Source organism: Narcine bancroftii, chromosome 2, assembly GCF_036971445.1.
Source record: "Narcine bancroftii isolate sNarBan1 chromosome 2, sNarBan1.hap1, whole genome shotgun sequence".
NCBI lineage: Eukaryota > Metazoa > Chordata > Chondrichthyes > Torpediniformes > Narcinidae > Narcine > Narcine bancroftii.
The window spans coordinates 59,539,285-59,556,731 of record NC_091470.1 but is presented as its reverse complement, the minus strand read 5'-3'; positions in this window follow the sequence as shown (position 1 = coordinate 59,556,731).

Below are 17,447 nucleotides of genomic sequence, written 5' to 3'. Positions count from 1 at the left end.
CAGAACTCACATCTACTGTGAAGAAATGCTTTGAGAGGTTGGTCATGGCCAGAATGAACTCATATCTAAGCAAAGATCTGGACCCACTGCAATTTACCTACTGCCACAATCGCAGATGAACTATCACTTGTTCTTCGCTCAGCTCTGGATCACCTAGACAACACATACATCAGGTTACTCTTCACTGACCACAGCTTAGTTTTCAACATTATCATCCCCTCAGTATTGATCAGCAAGCTTCAAACCCTGGGCCTCTGTGCCTTCTTCTGCAACTGGATCCTCGATTTCCTCATCGGAAGAGTAGAATCACTGACAATCAACACAGACACACAAGGATGTGTGCTCAGCCCACTGCTCTGCTCTCTACACCCATGAGTAGGGTGCTATGCAAAACTCAAATGCCAATTACAAATTTGCCAATGACACCAGGGTTATCAGCAGAATCACAGATGTTAATGAGGAAGCGTTACAGGAGAGAGATAGATCAGCTAGTTGAGTGCAACTAGCTGATCTATCAGTAAAATCAAGGAATTGATTATGGTCTAGGAAAGGTGAAGCATTAAAGGGTCATTAGTGGAGAGGGTAAGAGACTTCAAATTTCTGGTGTCAACATCTCTGAAGACCTATCCTGGGTCCATCATGTTGATACAATCATGAAGAAGGCACACCAGCACATATAATTTGTTAGGAATTTGAGGATATTTAGTATGTCATCAAAGACCTGAAAATTTTTACAGATGTATCATGGCAAGCACTCTGGCTGGTTGCATCACTCTCTGGTATGCAGGTCCCAATGGACAGGCTACAGAAGATTGTAAACTCAGCCAGTGACATCATTGACATTAGCCGTCACTCCATCAAGGGCAGGTTTTGATTCAAGGCCTTGAGAAAGTAGCTTCTATCTTCAAGAAGGCCCACCCACCCAAAGGAGCAGGAGGCTGAAGACACTCGCAATGTTACAAAAACAGCTTCTTTCCCTCCACCATCAGACTTCTGAATGGACAATGAACCTCTGGGTACTAATTCACTTTTTTTGTACTATTTATTTATTTTCAAAATCATGTGTTTTGGTTATTGAAATTTATAGTAATTTTGCACCTTGTACTGCACAATTCTGCTGCTGCAAAATAACACATTTTATGACACGTTTATAACAATAAATCTGATTCTGATTCATGATGCACCAAATAGTCTTTCCTGTGAGTGCCACTCAAATCGGCTTGTGGAGCTTACAGGAAAACATTATTTTGTATTGCATATGAGCAGAATCGCAGATATCAATAGCTGAGATGTTCTCTACAATTACTGGTGAATTAAATTTTTACACAATATTATCAGTTGCAGCATAATTATTATAAGAAATATATCACATGCAAAAAGGTCAACTGTTAATTGATATAAAATAATATTAGATATTTCAAGAGGATGTGCTTCAAACATTGATCATAACAACATTGCTTTCCCATTTCAACAACCAAATCTAAAGGAGAATACTTTTAAACTTCTAGTTTTCTGCTTTTTATTTAGTAATATGCCAGATTTTGCCATAACACTCACAAGATCACTAACACATTTTCATTCTTATTCAGATGTAAAATGCAAAGCATGTGTAGGTAGAATCTCTTTTTCTTTGAACTAATTTCAGTCTTGTTGTGTAGTTATTGTTCCAATTATCCCACTGAAATTTCATCTGAATTGCATTGAGAACTTAATAAGATGGAAAACATTTTCATAAAATAATGCTCCTGCAAAGTCCACAATAGGTGTAATTGAGGGTTTTCAGAATATAGTGGCATCTATCTATCTATCTATCTGCAAGGAGCACCATTTGCAAAATCCCTAGCCTGAAAACCAAAAATGTCCAAACAACTTGGAGAAAGAAAATGGAGATGTTTGCTTAGGAATTCTTTGGTTGAAGTTTTACATCACACACAATCAAGTACATTTTCAATATACAGCAATTTAGTGAATCAGCCTCATTATGCATTTCTGCATTCTTCAATATCACTGCTGTTACAAACTTCTAATAAATCTTATTAGAAATTCTAATAAAATCTTATTATTACTGACAAAGAAACAGCAATAGAAAATACACCAAACAATGGTAAATTCAAAATAATAGTTTTTATTACCATTAGTAACATAACAGTTCTTACTTAACTCTAAACTTCACTCTACACAAATGTGTGTGTGTGTGTGTGTGAGTGTGTGCATGTGTGTGTGTGAGAGAGAGAGAGAGAGAGAGAGAGAGAGAGAGAGAGAGAGAGAGATTAAATCCCAAACCATTACAGTTTTGGCATAATTCTGAAAAGTCTATTATAAATTTCAGCATCAAATTTCTTATATTGAACTTGACGATTTTTAAAATTACAGTTCAGAAGTAATTATGAAGCATTTTGAAACATCATGTCTTCAGACCTCTTTAAAAACTCACAATTTTCTTTGCCAAGCCATTTTCAGAGCAATGTTTCTTTATGTGAGTGATCACAAAAATTCCCTCTTATCTTGCCTCAAAGTTATGGAACCCGTTTTCTACAGCAAACATCTGTCTCTGAGATGATTTCAGCTGCCATCTTGAAAGAAACTCTCTCTCTCTGTTTTAAAAATGCAAATCTGTTGTCTTTGTGCCCCCTGAAACCAATCCTACAAAATAATTTTACTAAGTAATATAAATATGAAATACAGTCAAACATTAAACTAAGGATTAATCATAGGACATGCATCACACCTCCTTCCACAGTGGAAAATTTTGAATTTCTAAAATGTTAAAATTTTATAAACTTTAATCGACAATCTTTCTTGTAAATATTACACTCTAAAATGATACAATGCAAGGGAGACAAATCTCAAAATTTGAGATTTTCAAAGTCAGGTGATTTAAGAACAGGTTTGTATTTCAGTTTGTCAAATGATTCCTGACACGTTTGTCCAAATAAACATATTACTCTTCTTCAAAACATTAGTCGGGGAAGATCAATATCAGCAAAGTTTTTTTTACAGCACTTCCTATAATACCCTTCTATTCCTAAAAATCTCCTCACAGGTTTTTTACTCGTGGGTGCAAGAAATTCAGAAATTTCCTGAACTTTAACCTGAACAGGCTCCAATTTTCCTTGGCCAACAACATATTAAAAATATAAGTCAGCTGAGGATGACAAAATTCATTTTAGCTAAATTAACAGCAAGATTGCCTTTCAAAAGTTTATCAAACAATTTTTCCTTAAAATGACTCTCACACGAGTCATCTTGTATTGTTTCATGATCCTCAACGCTTACTTTACAAAGCAAGTACCAAAGACAGAAGAGAGAAAAATAAATGACTTAAATATGTATGTTATTCTGTAAGGTTTTATGTCAAATATTTTGTAAACCTACATAAACTGTGGTCTGTGCTTTGTTTTTGAATGAATTTTAATCTAACAATTTCCAGCAAATTTAATAATAATAATCTGTGAATTAATGGGTGTTACTGTTATGAACTTATTTAGACATTGCATCACATAAAAATAAGAAATACTTATTGATGCTTTATTTAATGAAACAACAAACTGAATGAAGTAGTTCAAAGGAAAGAATAAAATCTTAACTAAATAGGTTACTTCACAGAATACATTCATACTTGTATTATATTAGAACAGGCCAATAGAGTTTTATTAGCCATCAGAGATAGGCTGTGGCAAAATGATCTTAAACAATTTCAAGTTTACATTTGCACAAGCATTCAGTGCGCAATAACTTTTGTCACAGGAAAAATTTTGCACAACGTAAGATTTTTGCATGCACTGCCTACTAAAAATTAGAGGGAAAATTGGAATTAAATTGCTGCAAGATGAAGGCACAATGATGGCTACTAATGTTCCAGAGTCTGATCTTATAGCATGCTGTGAATTGTTATACACCTAGTGATACAGAACCCTTGTTAGCTGGAATACACCTTCAAATTGCTGATAAAACAATGTGCTTCCAATCAATGACAATCTGCCCTACAAACCTGCCTAGATAAGGAGTGTCAGTGGTGTCACATGTGCAATAACAAAGCATGAAATTTTGGCTACCTACTTAATTATTTTGTAAAATTTTAAATTAAGTTAAAAAGCTGAAATAATCCTTAAAAATGTTATTTTCAATATGTTAAAGTATTTATAATTGTATGATATTTACATAAAGAAATGGAAATTGACACATGCAAAATTCAGATTCTAGAGCCATCAATCCATCAATTATGTACATTTACCTTATAAACCAGTCATACGATTTTCAGATAAACAGTGCACAAAAGTGCTGGAAATACTCAACAGGTCATGCAGTGTCAATAGAAGGCCTTTGACATTTCGGGCCTGAGCCCTTTTCAGAAATGTAAAAGATCAGCCAGATGCCTGAATAATAATGTGGGATTGGGGAAGAGGAGGGGAGGAGCACAGGGTTAACAGTTAAGAGGTGGATACAGTGGGAAGGTAGGGAAAAAAAAGCTAAATGATTGGGGAGAGGACAGAGGGCTAAGAAAGATAATTTTCTAATAGAAGGAAGGGAAGGGGTAGGAAGATGAAGGAAGGAAGGCAGAGGGATGATGGAAAGAGAGAGACTGGGGGAGGGAGTTGATAGAAATTAGAAATTGATATTGGTGGCACCTGCTTGGAGAATGTCGAGACAGAATATCAGGTGTTGTACCTGAATTTCTCAACAATTTCAGAAATATTATGCTCAAAATATAATTAGCCAGCGCAACCTAAGAAATATCACTGAAAGTGATAGTGCAATTATGTTCAGAATGCTCAGAGAGAAAGCAAAACAATTTTTTTTACTGTATCTTGGAACTTATGACAATAAAACTATTCAATTTCAATAATGATTGAACATTTTACCTTCTTATGACCAGTCCAAATGCTAATTTCCAAATACTCCCACAGTAAAGCAATCTCTAATTGTCCCAACTCATTTCTCAAAATCTAATATGTTCTTCAGTCCACAGCTTAACTAGGAGTAACCAGACACAGACCAGGACTCACCATCCTAGTTTTTATATGTTGTTTTCTTCCAAGTCCAGTTCTCATCCTTCTGCCATATTTGATCCAACGCTTTCTTGTTCAATACATCAACCTTTCTATGTCACCAGTCACAATTTAGGTCCTCCAAGTATCTTATGCAGCACAGTTCTGCACCAGAATTGATCCCAACTCTCTTTGAAGGCACCCCCTGCACAACACTGGGATGCGTGTTGAGACTAAACCACAGATTTTCACCTTCTCCGGTCTGATTTATGTGCTTTGATAACTTTCAGAACTCCAGGAGAGAATATCCATTTAAATATAGCTATGTATATTTCTCGTCTGGCCTGCAGGAAAATAAGAATCTCAGGGTTGTATGTGATGTAATGTACGTAATCTGACAATAGATTTGTAATTTAAACTTTTGATATTTAAAAAAAACTTTAAACCATATGCAAAATAACTACATTGATTCATCAGCTAGTTTTCACTCTTTTAAAGTAAAACAAGAAAGCCTGCAGATACTGTGATTGAAGTAAATACACAAAATTGCTGTAGAAACTCAACAGTTCCTGCAGCACCCATATGAGGCAAAGATGTATAAAGAGTGTTTTTGGCCTGAGCCCTTCAAAAAGACATAAGCAAAAAGCAATAAAATGGAAGGGCGAGGAGAGAAGAAGGGGTAGGGGAGGAGCATAGGCAAACAGCCAAGAGAGCATGGGTGGAGATGGATAGGAAGACAGGAACGACAGGTTGAGAACTGATCAGGGAAGGGGATACCTCTGTGAATGTAGAAAGGAGATGGAGGGATAGGGAAAGAAAGAAAGAGAGAGAAAAGGGGAGGAGAGCTGAAGGAAAGGAGACAAGAGACTAGGGATTGAAGGAGATGGAGGGTGGGGGGGAGCTGATACAAACCAGAGAAGTCACTGTTAATGCCATCTGGTTGAAAATGGCTCAGAAAGCATTTCAGGTGTTGTTCCTCCAATTTATGGGTGGTCTCAATTGGGCAGTGCAAAAGACTATGAAAAGACATGTTAGCAGGGCAATGGGCATGAAATTGAAATGGGTTGCCATGGGGAGATCCATCTTGGGAAACAAACTCTTGACAGACATTTTCCACAAACCTATCAACTCTTTCAGTTACCCAAATGACATCTCTTCACACCCAGCCCCCTGCAAAGATTTTATTCTTTTCTCACAATTCCTCTGTGTCTGTCACGTCTGCTCACAGGAGAAATTCTTCCATGCGATATCATCCAAGATGTCTTCCTAAACACATGGTTTCCCCTCCACTACCATCAACTTGGCTCTCATCCACATAGCCGACATTTTGGTGCATCTGCCCTGGCCCCCTCTGCCCCCAGAAGCAACAAGGACAGGATTTCCCTTGTCCTCACCTACCACCTACCAGCCTCCTTATCCAAAATATCATCCTCAACATTTCTCCAACCTACAAGAAGATCCCACCCCAGACATATCTTCCCTTCTCCACCTTCTATAGAGACCACTCCCTCCATGACTCCCTCATCCACTCCTCCCTTTTCACCTATCGCCCCTTTGGTACCTGCCCTTGTGACCACAGAAAATGCTACAGTTGTGCCCACACTTCCGCCCTCACCAACATTCAGGGCCCCAAACAATCCTTCCAAGTGAAGCAACACTTCATTTGTGAATCTACAGGGGTCATCTATGGTATCTGGTGCTCCCATTGTGGTCTCTTCTCTATCAGAGAGACTAGACACAGATTGGGAGATCGCTTTGTTGAGCACCTGCACTATGTCTGCTATTATAGCAGGGTTATCCCAGTGGTAACCATTCAATTCCCCATCTCATTCCCTTGCCAATATGCCTGTTTATGGTCTCATGCAATGCCCAACTCAGACCACCCACAAATTGGAGGAACAACACCTCATATTCTATTTGAACACCCTCCAATCAGACATCATTAACATCGACTTCTCCAATTTCTGTTAGGTACCACCCCTCTCATCTCTCTCATTCCTTATCCCTGTGTCTTATTTCCTCCAGTTCTTCTTCCCTTGTCCTCTCTCTTTTCCTACCCCTCTGCCTCTGCCTCATTTCCTCCAGCTCTACATTCATAGAGCTACCCTCTACCCCATTCATTTGTCAGCTCTTCTCTCCTTTCCTCCTATCCATGTCCATCTATGGCCTCTTGGCTGTTGGCATATGCACCTCACACCATCCCATCTTTCCTCTTCATCCTACTTTTTATTCAGGTACTTGCTTGCTTTTTGTTTATACCTTGACGAGGGCCTCCTATGAACACTGTGGGACCTGCTGAGTTTCTCCAGCAATTTTGTGTATTCACTATTTTAAACTATAATTTAAGATGCTTTTGTTCATCAAAGACTGAAATATATTCAATATAGCAAATCAGTTACTAATTGCCCCTCTGATTCTACAGGTGAGTATTCAGTTAATCTATATTGACTAGGACTCCCATACTGTAAAAGGGCTGGATGGCTTGGAGTTTGTCAAATGTGTTCAGGAAATTTTTTTAAATCAAGATATAACCAGATAAAATGCAATACTGAATCACCTGTCAGAGAACCAGACAGGACATGATAAGGACAGGTCTGGTCCTCGGGTTGAGATTCTAATCTGGAGAAAGGCCAATTTGAGGAAATGAGAGGTGCTCTGGAAAACGTGGATTTGGACAAGTTGTTTTTTGGCAAGGATGCATTTGGTAAGGGGAAGGCATTCAAAGGTGTAATTTTAAATGTAAAGAATTTTAAGAGTACAGAATTTGTATGTTCCTGTCAGGATTAAATTAAATTTAACAGGCATAGGGAACTTGGTTTTTGAGGGATATTGGTGATCTGGATAAGCAGAAGAGAGAAGTGTATAACAGGTATAAGTAATGTGAAAATGAAGTACTTGTGGAGTGTAAAAATGCAAGAAAAAATACAAAAAGAAAATCAAAAGACATGAGATGGTTTTGGCAGACAATGTGAAGGAAAATCCCAAGGTCTTCCTTCAGGAATATTAAGAACAAAAGTATAGAAAGGTACAAAATTGGTCCCCTTGAAGATTTGAAAATCAGAGTGGTCAGCTATGCATGGAGCCAGAAGAGATGGGAGAAATCTTAAATGTTTTTTTTTTGCATCAGCATTTACTCAGAAAACTGACACAGTGTCTATGGAAGAAAGGAAATCAAGCAGTGAGATGATGGAACTTATACATATTAGAGAGGAGGAAGTGCTTGCTGTATTAAAGCAAATAAGGGTGGATAAATTCCCAGGACCTGACAAGATATTCCCTCGGACCTTGAGGGAGGCTAGTGTAGAAATTGCAAGGGCCTTGGCAGAAATATTTGAAATTTAGCCACAGGTGAGGTGATGGAGGATTAGAAGGTAGATTATGTTCCAGTGTTTAAAAAAGGCTCCAGAAGTAATCCAGATATGCCTGACATCAGTAGTAGGTTTCCTAAGAGATTGGATAAACAAGTATTTGGATTGCCAGGGACCGATTAGGGAAAGTCAACATGGCTTTGCATGTTGTAGGTCATGTTTAACCAATCTTGTATAGTTTTTTGAGGAGATTACCAGCAAAGTTGACGAAGGAAAGGTTGTTGATGTTGTCTACATGAATTTAGTAAGGTTCTATATGGAAAGTTAGTCACGAAGGTTCAGACGCTCATTTTCCTGGTGAGTTAGTAAACTGGATTCGACATTGCCTTAATGGGAGAAGTCATAAAGTGGTAATGGATGATTGCTCTCAGACTGGAGGCCTATGACTAGTAATGTGTCTCAGGGACTAATGCTGGGAGCATTGTTGTTTGTCATCTATATCATTGACCTGTGGTAAATTTGATTTTCTAGTTTGCAAATGTCACAAAGACTGGAGACATTGTGAACTGAAAGTAAGGTTTTCAAAGCTTGTATAGGGATCTGGGCCATTTGGAAAAATTGGCTGAAAAATGGTAGATGGAATTTAATGCAGACAAGTGTGAGGTGTGGCATTTTGAAAGGACAAACCAAGGTAGGACATACATGGTAAATAGTAGGTGTTACGAGTTATATATATATATATATATATATATATATATATATATATGTATGTATGTATGTATGTATGTATATCTATATATATATAGATATGCTGATAAAAATCTTTCAAGGATTGGATTTGGAGCCTTGGGAGGGGTTCTGGTTTTTACAAACAGAGAGAGAGGTAAAAAAAAAGGATTCTTCTCTTAGAGAGAGAAGTCAGTTTGCAGTTTTATAAGCTGCATCACGGCAAGCTGGCAGGCTTGTTTAAAACCCCATTGTGAAGATGGGTTGTGAGTTCTGAGTTCAGCCTGTTGAAAGCCCTTGTAGTCCTTACAAGAGGAAATGGCTGGCTAGTGTATTTCTCCTGAAATAAGGGGAACAAGAGGAACTCTGGCGACCTGGAAGAAGAGGTTATCATTTGGAAAACCCATGATGGGGCAAGTTTCTTCAGCAAGACACTAAATTGACTGATCAGAGGGAATCAATTTGTGTGTGTCCAACGAGCAATAAATATCTCCCTGAAACCAACAAGATCCTTCCTGAACAGTGAATATTCATAAATGTTAAATTCTGTGCACAGTATAAGAATTGACCAATACCAGTGACCTTGGAGAAGTGAGATTGGACTGTGAATCAAAGAACTTTTCTGAATATATACACATTACATACATATGCACTTAGAACTAGAAAGGGGTTAAGTTAATAGTAATAAGTTAAAGTTTGATCCTGTTTTCATGTTTAAAGATAATTAAAAGCAACTTTTGTTTAAGTCACCATTTGTCTTGGTGAATTTCTATTGCTGCTGGGTTTTGGGGTCCTCTGGGCTCGTAACAGTAGGACACTAAGGAGTATGGTAGAATACACAGATACCTGAAAGTGTTGTCACAGATAGATGGGGTTGCAAAGAGAGCTTTTGACATACTGCTCTTCATAAATCAAAGTACTGAGTATTGGAGTTGGGATGCTATGATAAAGTTTCCTAAGACATTGGTGAGGCCAAATTTGGAGTATTGTGAGCAGTTTTGGTCACCTAACAACAGGAAAGATATCAATAAGCGTGCAGGGAAGATGATGTTGCTGGGACTTCAGGAACTTGAGTTACAGGGAAAGTGAAACAGATTAGGAAATGTAATAGATGTATACAAAATTATGAGGGCTACAGATGGAATTGCAGTATGGTAGTCTTCAACTGATCCCAGAGGGTTTCAGGGGACAGGTCCGTGAGGCTCCATCGGGCACACAAAACTCAAAACGGTCAACCAGTTTACCTATCTCGGCTGCAACATTTCATCAGATGCAAGGATCGACAATGAGATAGACAACAGACTCGCCAAGGCAAATAGCGCCTTTGGAAGACTACACAAAAGAGTCTGGAAAAACAACCAACTGAAAAACCTCACAAAGATAAACGTATACAGAGCCGTTGTCATACCCACACTCCTGTTCGGCTCCGAATCATGGGTCCTCTACCGGCACCACCTACGGCTCCTAGAACGCTTCCACCAGCGTTGTCTCCGCTCCATCCTCAACATCCATTGGAGCGCTTACATCCCTAACGTCGAAGTACTCGAGATGGCAGAGGTCGACAGCATCGAGTCCACGCTGCTGAAGATCCAGCTGCGCTGGATGGGTCACGTCTCCAGAATGGAGGACCATCGCCTTCCCAAGATCGTGATATATGGCGAGCTCTCCACTGGCCACCGTGACAGAGGTGCACCAAAGAAAAGGTACAAGGACTGCCTAAAGAAATCTCTTGGTGCCTGCCACATTGACCACCGCCAGTGGGCTGATAACGCCTCAAACCGTGCATCTTGGCGCCTCACAGTTTGGCGGGCAGCATCCTCCTTTGAAGAAGACCGCAGAGCCCACCTCACTGACAAAAGGCAAAGGAGGAAAAACCCAACACCCAACCCCAACCAACCAATTTTCCCCTGCAACCGCTGCAATCGTGTCTGCCTGTCCCGCATCGGACTTGTCAGCCACAAACGAGCCTGCAGCTGACGTGGACTTTTTACCCCCTCCATAAATCTTCGTCCGCGAAGCCAAGCCAAAGAAGAAACAGATGGAATAAATGCAAGTAGGCTTTTTCCACTAAGGCTGGGTGAGAGGACATGATTTAAGGGTGAAATGGAAAATTTTAGGGGGAACCTTCACACAGAGAGTCATGTGAATGTGGAATGAGCTGGCAGCTGAAGTGGTGAATGCTGACTCAATTTTTACATTTAAGGAAATTTGGACAGATACATGGATGGGATGGGTTTGGAGAGCTATGGACTGGGTGCAGGTCAGTGGGACTAAGCAGAATAATAGTCTGGCATGGACTAAAGGGTCAAAGGGCCTGTTTTATCTGCTATAACGTTCTATGGTTCTATGAACTTAGAAACAAATTGTGGGCATTTTGGGCAGGATGAGCTCAAAATGTGCTCACAATTTCTCCTTACTGCAATCAAAACCTATTCCAAAAGTAAAACCATGTGAGTGAGTCATAATATAATTTGCCATTATTTACACACTCACAAATGAAACGAAGCCAATGGCTAGAAATGAAAATACAATCAGTGCACTTTATATGTCTGATGTTAAAACAAGTGATACTCAGGTGTGCATGGAGAATCAAAGCAAATTAATCCTAAGGTGTGTTGGTACATTTTAAACCAAACAATTTTATGTGTAACTCTACATCTGTGGGCCTCATCCAATGGTCATAAATTATGTATTCAGGAAAGAAAAATATGTGTCATATTTTGATGATGTCCCAAGGTGGTAATACTGCCAAAAACAATTGCGATTCCAAAAACATTACTGAAAACTTATGTTTATAAGCCATCCAAAGCAAGGTATACTGACAAATACAGGAAACTCCATTTGAACTTAATCTCAAAGGAAGGACTGATCCTGGTATCCCCCACAATAAAAAAGAAATTGTGAAATTCTCAAAGACTACTGGGAGTTGTGGATTCCAAGCTAAATTTCTTATGGATTTTGATCTGGACAAACTTTGACAAAATCAGACTGATTCTGATACAAATCAAAGACTTTGAGATAATGGAACTTGTTTATTGAAGTTGTGAGAAAATACTTCTGGGCTGAAGTGATGCTAATCAAATTTTTGGGGGGACGATAACCAAAAGTCATTTCAGAAGTTCCATGCAACAGACAAAACCAAACCATACTCTTCAACATTAACGTAGAAATTCCAAGCAAAACCCACAAATTGCTCTCCATCCCTTTCACTCATCCAGCAACAATCTTGTTCAATCAAAACTTTTACCAATTATTCATTTTTTCAATTACACATTCCCTATATCTTCAACATTCACATATGCATTTTACAACATGCATACACTTCCAGGTATTCACCCATGGCAAGTTTTTTCACATTGATACATTGCAACTAATTCGCTAATTCCCTGTTTTCTTTCAACTTTGCACCTGGTTGCAGCAGTAGCATGTCAAGAGATGTCACAGGCTACACAAGTTGCACACACACAGAGGCTGGCCTACCCAAATAGCCCATGACCAACAGAGAACTGGAGCCCATTGAAGAAGACAATTGGAAGGTTTAGCCCTGTAGAGCACATCGAAAGAACCAAAGACTTGTTGATCCAAACCAAGGCTTTTATTAACTAAAAGACTGGAGCATATCACATGTAGGCCGACCAGTCCAGAATGACCTGGTCTGGCTAGGAGCAATCCTTTAAGAGCTGCCAGTAGGCTCTCAGCCAATCACAGTCATCCTACACTACAATCTGTACATATACACATTGGTGATAGAATCTGTACTATCACAAGCCCACAATGTAAACTTAACTGGGTTAATATAAAAATAAATATGCCAATACTTGAAAAGACAAGGATCAATCCAAACTGGCACATATATTAAAGATATACTGGTATTATTTTTCAAATAGATAAATGGACAAAATTTTGAAAAGTGGAACAAGATAAATAAAAAAATGTGAGTTAATAGGAGGTTTAGTTGAAGCACTAAAGTTAACTGGTATCCAAAGGTACTGTACTGAATATAATTAGCAAGGAAACAACAGAAAGAGGAGATGCAGTACACCAAAGTGTGGAAGAAGCTCTGCTGGTGATGCAGCATCTACAGGAAGCAAAGGGATATAATGAACATTTTGGGCCTGAGCCCTTCATCAATGTGTGAGAAAAAAGCAGACAGGTGTCTGAATAAAATGGTGAGGGGAGGAGAGGAGAGAAAGGAAGAAGGGGGAGGAGGAGGAGAACAGGCCAACAGGTGAGAGGTCATAAGTGGGTGCAGGTGGGAGGGCAGAAGAGGAAAAAGCTAAGAAGTGAGAGGGGGAAGTGGATGGGGATCTGGAGGCCGATGGATAGGGAGAGAGAGAGAGAGAGAGAGAGAGAGAGAGAGAGAGAGAGAGAAAGAGAGAGAGAGAGAGAGAGAGAGAGAGAGAGAGAGAGAGAGAGATAGGAGAGGGGCTAAATGGAAACTGGAGAAGTTAATGTTAATGCAAACTATTTTCACGAAAGTGTTGGAGAAACTCAGCAGGTCATTGACACAAAAGTTCATAAGTGGTAACTTAGATTTATAAAAAAAATCTTTAGAGAATGGAGCAACAAAATTTGCAAATAATCAATCAGAAAAATGTGGCATAACGAGAAGTAAATTTCCATGGAACCATTACTGCTGATAAGATATTATGATTACAGTGTGAATTTGTACAAGGTTGTTGTATGATAGAATATTCACAGATAGAGAGAAAATTTGGAAGGTTGGTGGTGGTGGAGAAAGAATGGCGGGGGGAGGTGGGTTGGGAGAGTTGAAAGAAGGTCAGTTTAACAAGGAACAATTAGACTGAAAATGAACAGAAATTTTGCAAGGGTAAAAAAAAAGATTTCTCCTGATCCTCTTGACTTAACCCAAAAGTAACATTTCCCTGCAGTTAAGGACAAAGGATTTACAGACCATAATTGCCACCGATCCCAGGATCTTAACAACAATGGAGTGGCAGCAGTACTCTCATATGAACAACCAACACAATTGGAATGCCATTTTGATAATTTGTGCAGGATGGAGGGAGTTAAGTTCACCCCATAGCCTATTTTATCCAATTATATATACATTAGGAAACATTAGGAAAGTGATAATGTCACAAAGTAAATCGTCAGCAATGGTGATAACCACAATAATGGTTTTGGTAAAATAATAATTTTTATTATTAATTATTAATAACAACACTTCTTACCTAACTCTAATCTTAACCACACTATGCGCAAATGTATACAGGTACACAATCCTTTATCCGGAACCCTTGGGGGACAGTGTGTTCTGAATTTCGGATTTTTCCACCCCCTTCCAGTCGCCCGGGCATCTCCCCCAACCATGGACCCTCGGCCGCCCGCCAGACTCCCCCAACCAACGGTCCCTCGGCTACCCAGCCACCTCCCCCACCTGGCAGTCCCTCGGCTGCCTGGCTGCTTCCCCCAACCGCTGGTCCCTCGGCTTCCTCCCCCAACCGTCGGTCCCTCGGCCACCTGGCTGCCTCCCCCAACCACCGGTCCCTCAGCCGTCTTCCCCAACTGGTCCCGCAGCCGCTTGGCCACCTCCCCCAACCACTGGTCCCTCGGCTGCCCGGCTGCTTCCCCCAACTGCCGGTCCCTCGGCTGCCCAGCTGCCTCCCCAACCACCGGTCCCTCAGCTGTCTCCCCCAACCGTGGCCCCTCAGCCACCCGGCCGCCTCCCCCAACCGCTGGTCCCTTGGCCACCCTGCTGCCTCCCCCAACTGTCTTCCCCAACTGTGGTTCCTCAGCCGTCCAGCCGCCTCCCCCAACTTCCGGTCCCTCGGCTACCTCCCCCAACCGCCGGTCCCTTGGTTGTCTCCCCCAACCACAGACTCTCAGCTGCCCAGCCATCTCCCCCAACCACTGGTCCCTCGGCTGCCTAGCCACCTCCCCCAACCACCAGTCCCTCGGCTGCCTGCCCCAACTGCCGGTCTCCACTTGCCAGAATTTGGAGTTTTCCAGATTTTAAATGTCCGGATAAAGGATCGTGTATCTGAAAATGTGTGAGTGTTAAAATCTAAACAATTACAGTTTAAACTTGATTCGAGAGATTATTTTAAAGTTGTCTCAGAAAGATTTTGTGTTGAAACCTAGTCTTTACCACTGTTCAAAAGCAATTATGGAATAAATGTAAGACATCAAATTTCTTTAAATAGTTGCTCAAAAGCAATAATGTACTTCATTATTTTGATGTTGAAACATCAAAACAATAAACCTCTTTAAAACTCACAAATTTATTTTATAGTGTTGTTTTCAGAGCGATGAATCTTCATACAAATGATTTTCTCTCTCTTGCATGGAGATTTTGGAATCTGTGTTCCACACAATAAATCTGCCCTCTTTTCAAAGAGACAGTGAAGTGGCTATTTTCTTCCATGATGATTTCACAGAGACAAGAGTTAAATGAAGTGCCCAACTAGAAAAGGACATGGTTGAACTTCCCTCTTTATCTTAAAGAGGTCGTCTGAAGTGGTCTTCCTCATTCAAAAGCCATTTATTCTGTATTCTCCTTTGACCTGGAGCAACATGTAAAAGCATCTTTTTTGGTTTCTGTATTTCAATCCTGTCTTACTTACAGGATGGCCAGGTGTCTTCAATCCTGTGTTACCTACAGGATGGCTAGGTGTCTTCCTGTCTCAAAATACCTATTGTTCCAGTAATATGTTTCTCTGAAAACTCTAATCACATGACACATTACATCATTTCTGTTTCATTTGTTCAAAAGCATGAATCATGGTAGATGGTGTTTTTTCAAAGTTAATTCACATCTATATGATAAGAGCATCACTGTACACTTATAAGAGGATAAGACTCTGGATAGTCTGCACAGGTCACTTAAGGAAGAACTTGCTTGTTTGAACAGCTGCCAACAGAATACTGTGTGTACACACAAATGCTTTTAAGCAAGCCCCCATTGTTCTTGAATCCATGGCATGTTTACACAGAGAATTGGTCTCCAAGATTTGCCAGCTACAATTTCAAAGGATGCTCTGAAAGTAATTCTGTTTGTAAAATGAAAATATGCCCTGCCCACCTTAAAACTAACTTTACCAAGAGATATATAATTCTATAACTTAACTTTAAAGATTAATATTAACAGAAATCCATTACAGGTAGATATATTTGGATGTGCAAATAAATGTAATACAGTATTCTCAACGTAAAATGTAAACCATTGAAGAGAATAACCTATGTATGCTGAAGGCCACCAGGCAGCAGAGTGCTCTGGAAGACCCACAAATTCAAAGAAAAATAATTGAGCAGCCCCTTTTGAATCGAATGTTGAAAGACTTTTTTCTGGTTCGATGTTCATTTTTTTATTCCTGTAAAGTGCTACTACAATAACTAAAATTGTTGTTGCCTTTTCCCTCACCTTGTTGATGTGGCCAGAGTTGCTTGGGTTGATTGGAATGTCCAAAGATTAGAGAATACCATTCCACAATTAGGATATTTGTAGAGTATTTGGTTCTACTGTTATTTTTCTTGTGGTACTCTCATTAAAATTTCAAAATTATGATCATGACCCCAATCGCTGCACTTTCAAGGTTCAGCGTGTATTTAAGTTAATGACTGGTCATTTAAAATCTGTGTGAGCATGCAGCTGGGCTAATTTTTCGGGGGTTTTTTTCTCATTGTTTTTGTTGCGTTCCCTGCTGCTTTTGGCTGTGGTCTAGAATGGATTCTTCTGAGGCCCACTCATTTTTACATCTGGCTTGTTAGCAGTTGTAGTTTCCTTCAATCACCATTCTGAGTATTGCCTTCCCTCTGGGCATACATCTCTAATTGTTGATTCCACAGGATGATAAATTTTCACTGTGCAGCTCTTTGTTAACAATGATCATCAAACTCTTGCAGGCTGACAATTTGCTTGATGCATTAAGTACTTTTTCTATGCATCAAACAATCCGATGACCTGAAATTAGATGACCTTACAAGACCCAGGTTCAAATCCGGCACTGTCTAAAAGGAGTTTGTACATCCTCTCCGTGTCTGGGTGGGTTTCCTCCAGTTTTCACCCATGTTTCAAAGATGCATGGGGTTAGTAGATTAAATGGTTGTATTTGGGAAGCTTGGGCTCATGGGTCAGAAGGGCCTACTACCGGGCTGTATCTCTAAATTTAAAAAAAATAACTTTAAAAACATATACCAGATTGATCATATCATAGGTTTAGAGATATATCACAAAGTCAAAGCATCACCTAACTGCCACATGCACAAATTAAAATATGAAATATAACTCTAAAATTATCTTGAGATGAAACTGAAATTTAAAAAATAGGCTGAGCAACTAAATCAAAACAAAAATTCTACTTTCAATATGCTAGATTCATTGGAAATAGGTAGAACTATCTTCATAAAGCAGCATAAATGAGGTGAAAAGAGACAATTTTTATAATCTTTAATTGAAGCATTG